The sequence below is a fragment of the Nicotiana sylvestris genome, chromosome 4 (genome assembly GCF_000393655.2).
Source record: "Nicotiana sylvestris chromosome 4, ASM39365v2, whole genome shotgun sequence".
NCBI lineage: Eukaryota > Viridiplantae > Streptophyta > Magnoliopsida > Solanales > Solanaceae > Nicotiana > Nicotiana sylvestris.
In genome coordinates, this window is record NC_091060.1 from 44,262,117 (window position 1) to 44,273,651 (window position 11,535).

The following is an 11,535-nucleotide window of genomic DNA, read 5'->3' on the forward strand; positions in this document are numbered from 1 at the left end:
AACCCACGCAAAAAAAGTTGTTCATCAGAGTCATGAGCTGCCATGAGAGTCTCTTTGTCAGAATACACCAAAGTGGCTTCAATAGGCTTGGTCACAGAAACAGAACGAGGAGGAGTAACTTCGTCATTCGAAATGATGCATCTTGTAGCCCATGGCTTTCTAACCAAAGAACTTCCATCTCGTTCATCCTCGTCTTCAGAATCTTGGGGTCTGTCAGCCTTCCTTTTCGATGAAGAACTCAAGATTATCTCCTGAGCTCTTGCCAAAGAAAGTCTAGAAGCTGCGATCGACTCAGCACTTACACCACGAATAGGAAACCCTGATAAAAAGAAGGGTTAAATACATTCTAAAGAATGAATGAATAAAAATAGAAGGAAGAGAATAAAATCTTTACCGTGAATTTTAAACTTCCAACCAAACCTGTTTGAGAGGTACTTCCAAGATCTAATTTCCGTGGGAAGAAGGGTGAAGAATTTCTCTACCCAACCACGGAATTGAGAATCTCTTCAACAGTTCACATGGTTGCTAAAAAAAGAAAATTGAAACAGTCACAAGAAGTACAAACCCTATTTAAAAAAAACAAAAGAGAAGAGAGAAAGTTGTAAAGAAAATTTACGTGCAAAATTCGACTTTTCAGGTAATGGCATATTTTCTTCACCTACTAACCCTAACATAGGAGCAGTAACAAATCGGGTATACCAGTCACGGTCTTTATCGTCCTCAGGGCTGACTAATACCCTCTTACTCCTCGCTACCAAAGTAAAAATCCCATGACGGAATAACTTAGGGAAGTAGAGATGGATCAGATGAAAGAAGGTGAAAGGCAATTGAGCCAAATTAGCCAAATACCTTAACATGCAACAGCCCTCCATACAATAAGGCCAATTTGTCCTAAGCACACATTGAAGAAACAGCAGAATTCAATGATAACTGGATCAATGGGGGGTCTAAAGTCTAATGTAAAAGGGTATGTATACACAAAAGATCTAGAAAAGCCCGCCTTGAAAGAAGTAATCCTTTAATTTGCATCAGGGATGAGGATTGGAAAATCAAACCTCCAATGACAATCTCTACGAACGACAGAGATCAAAACTTCAGTAATTTGAGAAGGGTAAACATCAGCACGATCATGAGAGGACATAGAGGAAACTTGGTTTCTAATTGATTCCCTATTAGTATAAAAAGAAAGTTCAGAAGGGATAATTTCATCTACTGTAGGTTCACGGATGGGCTCACTGGAATCCCTACTTCTGCAGAAGACCTATGTGTCAAAAAAGCTCTATTTCTGGAAGATGAAGGAGGAGTGGAACTAGGTAGAGAAGAAGAAGAAGAAGAAGAAGAAGAAGAAGAAGAAGAAGAAGAAGAAGAACCTCTAATAGAAACCGACCCTAGACTACGCAATCTTCCCCCTCTCCTGCTTCTAGTAGGAGCAAGGGGAAGATCATCTACGATAAGAACTTTTTGGGGATCAGGGTTCGAAGAAGACATAGTTGTACGAGGAAGAAGAGAAGATTGAATACTCAAAGATGGAAAACTTTTCTGAGGAAGAAAAGACAAAGGATATATTTATACTCAGAAGCAAACGTCAAACAAAAAGGTAATGATTGGAACGTCATAATGAAAACTGTCACTACGTGATTGATGTAGCCGTAAAAAGCCTTAAAAGCGTTGAAGGGTTGCAGAACCAATCAAAAGTCACCACTTGTCACATGAATTAAATGGAAGTGACATGCGAAGTGTCAGTTCTGGAGAAGTTATAATGATATGTGGAATGGCGGCAAAAATTCCCACTTTAATGAGATCCACTTCCCAAATATTCAATTGCTGAATAAATGGCAAGCAGGGGGACTATCTGTATTGGGAAAAATTAAGTTAACATTTGGAATTAATTATGTGCTGACATGTCAAGACACATGGATCAATGAGAGAATGACAGTTAGCAAAGAGTATTCAAAAAGACACGAGCCTTAATAGGTACGGGCAAAGGATCAAGAAAACAAGAAGGAAGGGTTACTCGGATCTCTTGGTAATTTAAAGAGATATCGGAGGAATGAACCTAGATAGCAAAAAGTACAGATATGTATTATCTGTAATTAATGAGCATCAATGATGGGAAACATTATAGAATCTTCACGAAACAGTTACGATTGACAATTATAACGTTACATTAATGTCACTAATTTCTTATAATGGCTCTATTATGAGAGAAAAGAAACATAGTACTTAGAAATAGCATTAAAAGGAGAGAAATAACATTTATATGAGGGGACGGATTATTATTGGAATACACTGATTTACTTTGCTTTATTTTGCTTACTCAGCTACTTTTCAATTCAATTTTTCTTTTCCATTATATAATTATTTTCTTATTTGATTATCAATAACCCGGGTTCTTCTAAAATTAAGTTTTGACCAAAATTTTTATTTTCTGGTTAAACGATAGAACTTCTCAGAAATCTCTGGTATTAGTCAACTACTACAAACAAGAAGAGTCTCGAGGAAAGTAGCAAGAAAACTACCTAAACATCGAAAGGCTACAGTACACAGACTAATGGTATATATTCACTTGTAAATATTTTTATGGGTACCAAGTACCAACTATCATTAGACTTGTTAATAACTAACGTATATTATAGAAAAACTCCTTAAATTATTCAGAATACGATCGAGTCCACTTAAAAATATCCCATTCCACATGATACTACATTAATTCTTTATATACATGCAGCTGTGGTAAAGTGAAGACCTCATCACAAGAAGCTGAAAAAACTATCGTCTGAAAAATTATCTTTTCCATAGACGTTCTTGTTTGTTTATCCAAGAAAGAGAGATGGCAGATGCAGTGGTGGACTTTCTAGTGGAGAACCTGTTGCAGCTACTAAGTGAACATGTGGAGCTGATTGCAGGTGTTGAGGGAGACTTTCAAAATCTGCTGGAAGAAGTTCAACGCCTAAAAGCCTTCCTTGACGATGCTGCAAAACACCAAAGTGCAGACGGAAGTCAGTGGAAACTGCTGGGGGAGGAGATTCAGAAAACGGTACATAGAGCTGAGGATGCCATTGATAAGTTCCTGGTTCAGGCGAAGCTTCACCAAGACAAAAATATAGTGGCACGATCCTTCGACGTGGGCCATCTCGCTACAGTCAGGAAACTTGCAACTGAGATCAAAGGCATCCATGAGAAGGTGAAGGAACTCCGCGAAAACAATCAACAGGCTTTTCAGCCACGTCCTGTGCTTGAGTTGCCTAGAAAAGATGCCCAGGAAGCAGCGCAGGTATGCCTGAAACCACAAAATATGCTGCTTCTTTTTTTATATATATATATATATATATATATATATATATATATATATATATTTTTTTTTTTTTTTTTTTTTTTTTTTTTTGCGCCCTTCCAAATATACTACGAAGTCATTGCATCCACACCTCATCTATGTAATAAGTAGTGATCGTCTACATAAAATAAATGAGAAACAATATGTTATAATAGGTTAAATTACATACATAATGTAAGAAAAAAAATTACAACCGCGTGTTGTATGTAACTTAAACCCAATGAGAAAATAATAATAATAATAATAATAATAATAATAATAATAATAATAATAATAATAATAATAATAATAACTACACACATCTCCCATGAGATTTGGTATTATAGCTGGTAGAGGAGCCACGACTCAAAAAGGTATCAAAATTTAAAGAAGTAGATAAATATTCTAGAAGTCAGAGATTCAACACATAGTCTATATATATATATATAAAAGGTTTTACCTATTGTATCACGTATGCTTTCACTTCCTCTATTGTATCCAACATATATAGAGACTGAGTTAAATGAAGTAACTTTTTTGTGTTAATTAAGGAGAGCTTTTGTACAAAAGTATAATCAAACATAGAATATGCACCTACGTAGCCACGTTTTTAGCTTACAGCAGGATAATTCATTATTATAATTATTATTATTTTCTTGCAAAGATCGTTCTCGTTTAAGAATGCTCATACAGTCTAACAATGTTTATGCACCTAGTACAAGATATTATACAACATGATATAATTATTATAATATTAGTATAATATTGTATACAAAAATTACGTTTAATCTCTTACGAACTTCAACTCACGAAAAACATCACCAAATAGCTCAAAAGTTCACCGAATAGCTTCAAATGTTAACCACAATCACTACTAGAATTCCGGAAAAAAGCGACCAAAATTTAGCGACCAAAGTTGGCCTGTCAAGAAAAGCGACCAAAGTTGGTCGCTAAATTGGCGAAAGTAATAAAATAATTATTTGATATACATTAGCGACCAAGGTTGGTCGCTAATTTTGTCAAAATATTGACCGGACTGGTCAGACTTGCTTGGTCAAAGGTATACTGAGATTAGCGACCAACGTTGGTCGCTACAGGGGGACCCACTTATATAATTATAATAATTATAATATTATTTTAAAAAAATTATAAAATATAACTTAAATTAGCGACCAAAGTTGGTCGCTAATTAAGGGGTAAGCAGATAGCGACCAACTTTGGTCGCTAAAATGGGACCCAATTATAAAATTTTAATAATTATATTTTTATTTAAAAAAATTTATAAAATATAAAAAAAATATAATTCAAATTTAGCGACCAAAGTTGGTCGCTTACGAAAATAGAGACCAACTTTGGTCGCTAATCTGGGACCGAGTTCTAACGTTTAACAATTATATTATTATTTTAAATATTATATAAAATATAAATAAATTTGATTTAAATTTAGCGACCAACTTTGGTCGCTAATTTAAATTTATGTATATTTAGCGACCAAAGTTGGTCTCTTTTCAGGTCAACAATGGTCAAAATTAAAAATCACTTTTGTATTTACTATCTAAATAATATAAATGTAACCCGCTAACACTTTTGTAATACAAAGGATGAATAGACTAAAATATACTCTAACATGCTATATATGCAGTTAAGCAGTACAACGAAGCGTGTGTGTGTCTATATATAAATATATATGCGTGTGTGTCTATATATATATATATATATATATATATATAAGAACATGAAACGCTCGGAACACAGGGACAGGTTCTTTTAGGTATTGATACACTTGTAATTTGATTCATCGACTTATAACACATATATATATATATATATTAACAATATAGTATAGTATAGTATAATATAGTATAGTATATATATTAAGTGTATTATATATCAAGGTATATTCGATATATATAGTATAATATAGTATATAGTATAAGCTATATATATATATATATATATATTCGATATAATATTAACTAATGCACTAATACTTAGTGCATAGTATAGTATAGTATAGTATATATATATATATATACACTATATACTCCAATATATACAGGGACGAGTTCTTTTAGGTATTAAAACGTTTCGACTTATATCAATTAATATATATATATATATATATATATATAGGTTATATTCGATATAATATTAGGTATGTATATATAAGAACATGAAGCGCTCGGAACACAGGGACGGGTTCTTTTAGGTATTGATACACTTGTAAATTGATTCATCGACTTATAACCTACTCATATGCATGTATATCTATTAACAATAAATGAAAACGTCTCGACTTATATCAATTAATATATGTATATATATATATATATATATATATATAACTATATTCGATATAATATTAGCTAATGCACTAAGTATTAGTGCATAGTATAGTATAGTATAGTATATGTACTAAGTGTATTATATATCAAGGTATATTCGATATATATAGTATATATATATATATATATATATATATATATATAAGAACATGAAGCGCTCGTAACACAGGGACGGGTTCTTTTAGGTATTGATACACTTGTAAATTGATTCATTGACTTATAACCTACTCATATGCATATATATATAAAAGCTATATTCGATATAATATTAGCTAATGCACTAACACTTAGTGCATAGTATAGTATAGTATAGTATATACTAAGTGTATTATATATACTAAGTGTATAGTATAGTGTATTATATAATACACTATACTATATATATAGTATAGTGTGTATATATATATATATATATATATATATATATATATATATATATATATATATATAAAGCTATATTCGATATAATATTAGCTAATGCACTAATACTTAGTGCATAGTATAGTATATATACTAAGTGTATTATATATCAAGGTATATTCGATATATATAGTATAATATAGTATATAGTGTATATATATATATATATATATATATATATATATATATATATATATATATATATATATATATATATATATATATATAAGAGAACATGAAGCGCTCGGAACACAAGGACGGGTTCTTTTAGGTATTGATACACTTGTAAATTGATTCATCGACTTATAACCTACTCATATGCATGTATATATATTAACAATAAATTAAAACATCTTGACTTATATCAATTTATATATATATATATATATATATATATATATATATATATATATATATATATATATATATATATATATATATATATATATATATATATATATTTTAAAATATTATATATTTATTTACCAAATATTATATGTATATATATATATATATATATATTATATATAGCTTAAATTGAATTAAAATCCTAAATTTATACTACATATGTACATAATTTTAAATTGAATTAAAAGTAATTTAATTTTTTTTAGAAATAGCGACCAACTTTGGTCGCTATTTTGGTCAAAAAGTCAAAACTTATTTTGCTACCAAAATAGCGACCAAAGTTGGTCGCTATTTTTAATTTCAGTGTCAAAATCGGGTTTCCCCTCCCATTCTTTCAAAAAAAATCCCCAAAATTTCTCTTTTCTCTCCCACACACAACCCCCCCCCCAACTCCCAGGAGCAGCGGCGCCACCCACGCCATCGACAACCACCGACGGTAGCAGCTCCACCTCCGGCGATCTCCATTCCCAAGGTAGGTTTCTTTCTCCTTTCTTTGTTTTTTTCTCCATGTTAGGGTTCAAAGTTAGCTCAACCATATTAGGGTTCAAAGTTATATATTATTTGCATTTTTTAGGGTTCTTATTAATACATTTAGTCCAAAATATTTAGTTTTACCTACTAATTTGGGGAAGAAATTGTTTGAAGAGAAGAAACCCTAAGAGTTGCACCTTTAGGATTATGTATTGGAATTTTAGTTTATAAATTAAAATTTTAGGATATGACTTGAACTTTTGTGGATATGAGTTGAACCTTTAGGATATGAATTGAACCTTTAGGATATTAGTTTATGTATTGGAATTTTAGTTTATAAATTAAAATTTTAGGATATGACTTGAACTTTTGTGGATATGAGTTGAACCTTTAGGATATGAATTGAATCTTTAGGATATGAATTGGACTTTTAGTTTATATATTGGAATTTTAGTTTATAAATTAAAATTTTAGGATATGACTTGAACTTTTGTGGATATGAGTTGAACCTTTAGGATATGAATTGAACATTTAGGATATTAGTTTATGTATTGGAATTTTAGTTTATAAATTGAAATTTTAGGATATGACTTGAACTTTTGTGGATATGAGTTGAACCTTTAGGATATGAAATTGAACCTTTAGGATATTAGTTTATGTATTGGAATTTTAGTTTATAAATTGAAATTTTAGGATATGACTTGAACTTTTGTGGATATGAGTTGAACCTTTAGGATATGAATTGAACATTTAGGATATGAATTGGACTTTTAGTTTATGTATTGGAATTTTAGTTTATAAATTGAAATTTTAGGATATGACTTGAACTTTTGTGGATATGAGTTGAACCTTTAGGATATGAATTGAACCTTTAGGATATGAATTGGACTTTTAGTTTATATATTGGAATTTTAGTTTATAAATTAAAATTTTAGGATATGACTTGAACTTTTGTGGATATGAGTTGAACCTTTAGGATATGAATTGAACCTTTAGGATATTAGTTTATGTATTGGAATTTTAGTTTATAAATTGAAATTTTAGGATATGACTTGAACTTTTGTGGATATGAGTTGAACCTTTAGGATATGAATTGAACCTTTAGGATATTAGTTTATGTATTGGAATTTTAGTTTATAAATTGAAATTTTAGGATATGACTTGAACTTTTGTGGATATGAGTTGAACCTTTAGGATATGAATTGAACATTTAGGATATGAATTGGACTTTTAGTTTATGTATTGGAATTTTAGTTTATAAATTGAAATTTTAGGATATGACTTGAACTTTTGTGGATATGAGTTGAACCTTTAGGATATGAATTGAACCTTTAGGATATGAATTGGACTTTTAGTTTATATATTGGAATTTTAGTTTATAAATTAAAATTTTAGGATATGACTTGAACTTTTGTGGATATGAGTTGAACCTTTAGGATATGAATTGAACCTTTAGGATATTAGTTTATGTATTGGAATTTTAGTTTATAAATTGAAATTTTAGGATATGACTTGAACTTTTGTGGATATGAGTTGAACCTTTAGGATATGAATTGAACCTTTAGGATATTAGTTTATGTATTGGAATTTTAGTTTATAAATTGAAATTTTAGGATATGACTTGAACTTTTTTGGATATGAGTTGAACCTTTAGGATATGAATTGAACATTTAGGATATGAATTGGACTTTTAGTTTATGTATTGGAATTTTAGTTTATAAATTGAAATTTTAGTATATGACTTGAACTTTTGTGGATATGAGTTGAACCTTTAGGATATGAATTGAACCTTTAGGATATGAATTGGGCTTTTAGTTTATATATTGGAATTTTAGTTTATAAATTAAAATTTTAGGATATGACTTGAACTTTTGTGGATATGAGTTGAACCTTTAGGATATGAATTGAACCTTTAGGATATTAGTTTATGTATTGGAATTTTAGTTTATAAATTGAAATTTTAGGATATGACTTGAACTTTTGTGGATATGAGTTGAACCTTTAGGATATGAATTGAACATTTAGGATATGAATTGGACTTTTAGTTTATGTATTGGAATTTTAGTTTATAAATTGAAATTTTAGGATATGACTTGAACTTTTGTGGATATGAGTTGAACCTTTAGGATATGAATTGAACCTTTAGGATATGAATTGGACTTTTAGTTTATATATTGGAATTTTAGTTTATAAATTAAAATTTTAGGATATGACTTGAACTTTTGTGGATATGAGTTGAACCTTTAGGATATGAATTGAACATTTAGGATATGAATTGGACTTTTAGTTTATGTATTGGAATTTTTAGGATATTAGTTTATGTATTGGAATTTTAGTTTATAAATTGAAATTTTAGGATATGACTTGAACTTTTGTGGATATGCGTTGAACCTTTAGGATATGAATTGAACCTTTAGGATATGAATTGAAATTTTTGGTTTATGTATTGGAATTTTAGTTTATAAATTGAAATTTTAGGATATGACTTGAACTTTTGTGGATATGAGTTGAACCTTTAGGATATGAATTGAAATTTTTGTGTATGAATTGAACTTTTAGGATACGAATTGAAATTTTTGTGTATGAATTAAACTTTTAGGATATGAATTGAGCCTTTAGGATATGAATTGAACTTTTGTGGATATGAATTGAAATTTAGGATTGCGGGAGGATTTTGTGGAAGGGGTTGATGACTTTATTAGACATGCAATGCAACTTCCACAAAGAATAACTTAGACACAGTACCTATCATAGTGTGCCTTTAATTGTTGTTCTCATTAGCGACAAAGATGATGAGAAGGCAATGACATGTGTTTCAAATAGTGATGGTGTAGGTAGGAATTTAACATTGCCTAAATTGATAAAAGAAAAGGTTATATAGGAATTCTCTACTTCATTTTCCTAGAGGAAGTAGAGAATTCCTCTATAACCTCTTCTTTTATCTGCTTAGAAAATGTTAAATTCTTACCTACACCATCACTGTTTGAAACACATGTCATTGTCTTCTCATCATCATTGTCACTAATGAGAATAACAATTGATCAAAGACACACCCTGTCGGGTACTGTATCCAAGTTACTCTCTGTATCTAAGTTCATCCCGAGTAATAGTACCACGAGGATAATCACCAAAGCCACCAGACAACTTTATGATGCCAATGAAGTAAGATGAGTTATTCAATGAGACTCGTATTGTAAAGAAGAAGAAAGAGACTGATCCAGAAAGGTGGGTCGAGGGTCGAGCCTCGACTATACATGTAAGTTTTTTACTTTTCATTAAGTATTTTGATTTACTTTTATATAAATTTTGAAATACTAATTCAATATAATTTTTCTTATAGGTTCGCTTCACAGCTGATGTGGGGGAATTCATACGCAGTCAGCCACCTAATGAGTCGGGCGAGGCAATCCAACTTTCGGATGAGGATGCTGAAAGAACACTCCTTGAGTACTTTATATACTTTGAACTAGACAATAGAACCAGTTTTCGAATGAGCTTGTAAGAAACGTTAACTTAGTTTTGTTAGCTTAATGTGTTAGTTCTATTGAACTTTATACTTTATTGCTTTTTATTGTTGTTGTTGTTGTTGTTGTTGTTGTTGTTTATTGTTGTTGTTGTTGTTGTTGGCATAAAATGCATGTTTAGGATTTTTGGTAAGCTGGCAGGTGGTATAGCTGCCAAAACAGGCATTTTCTGGCAAAAATATACCAAGAAAAGCGACCAACTTTGGCCGCTAATTGGTCACTTTTCCCTTAAAAAACAATTTCCTGGGCAATAGCGACCAACCTTGGTCGCTATTTAACCCAGATTTCTCAAAAGCGACCAACTTTGGTCGCTATTCTATTTTAAAAAAATAATTTTTGGAAATATAGTGTAACGACCCGAACCGTCGTTTCCTGTATTTTCATCCCGTATTCCCCGTTAAATGCTTATTCATGTTTCAATATGTGTACTTGGTGAATTTGAGTCAATTCAGATCGAGTTTGGTATGAAATGAGACAATTAGTCTCTTTAAGGAAGAATTAGTTTGGAAAAGTCAACCAGACGTTGACTTGTGAGTTAGAGGGCTCGGAATTGAATTCTGATGATTCGGTTAGTTTCAGGGGATGATATAAGGCCTAGGAGCGCAATCGGAATTAATTTTGGAGGTCCGGTGAAGAAATTAGCTCATTTTGGCGAAGTTAGTATTTTGGCGATTTCCGGTTGATATGTGAAATTTTGATCCGACAGTCGGAATGGAATTCTGAGAATTTCTGTAGTTTCGTTATGTCATTTTGGACTTGTGTGCAAAATTTGAAGCCAATCGGACGTGATTTGATAGGTTTCGAAGTTGGAAATTCTAAAGTTCATAAAACTTGGATTGGATGTTGATTCATGATTTTAGCGTTGTTTGATGTGATTTGAGGCCTCGAGCAAGTCCGTAATGTATTTTGGGACTGGTTGGTATTATTGGTCGGGGTCCCGGGGGCCTCGGGTGTGTTTCGGATGCCCAACGGGTCATTTTTGGAAGATTTTTGCCATTTTGAGTATAAATGTAATGATCTAAAAGTTTATTTTTAGTTCTAGAGATCCAAATTT

General features: G+C 31.0%; 1 long non-coding RNA gene across 1 annotated transcript; it reads left to right on the forward strand.

Moving 5' to 3' along the window:
- Window positions 1-6,736: 6,736 nt before the first annotated feature.
- LOC138888999 (uncharacterized) lies at window positions 6,737-10,453 on the forward strand. Its single transcript, XR_011406532.1, has 3 exons — window positions 6,737-6,958; window positions 9,617-10,213; window positions 10,298-10,453. It is a non-coding gene; the product is annotated as an uncharacterized lncRNA (long non-coding RNA).
- Window positions 10,454-11,535: the final 1,082 nt, after the last annotated feature.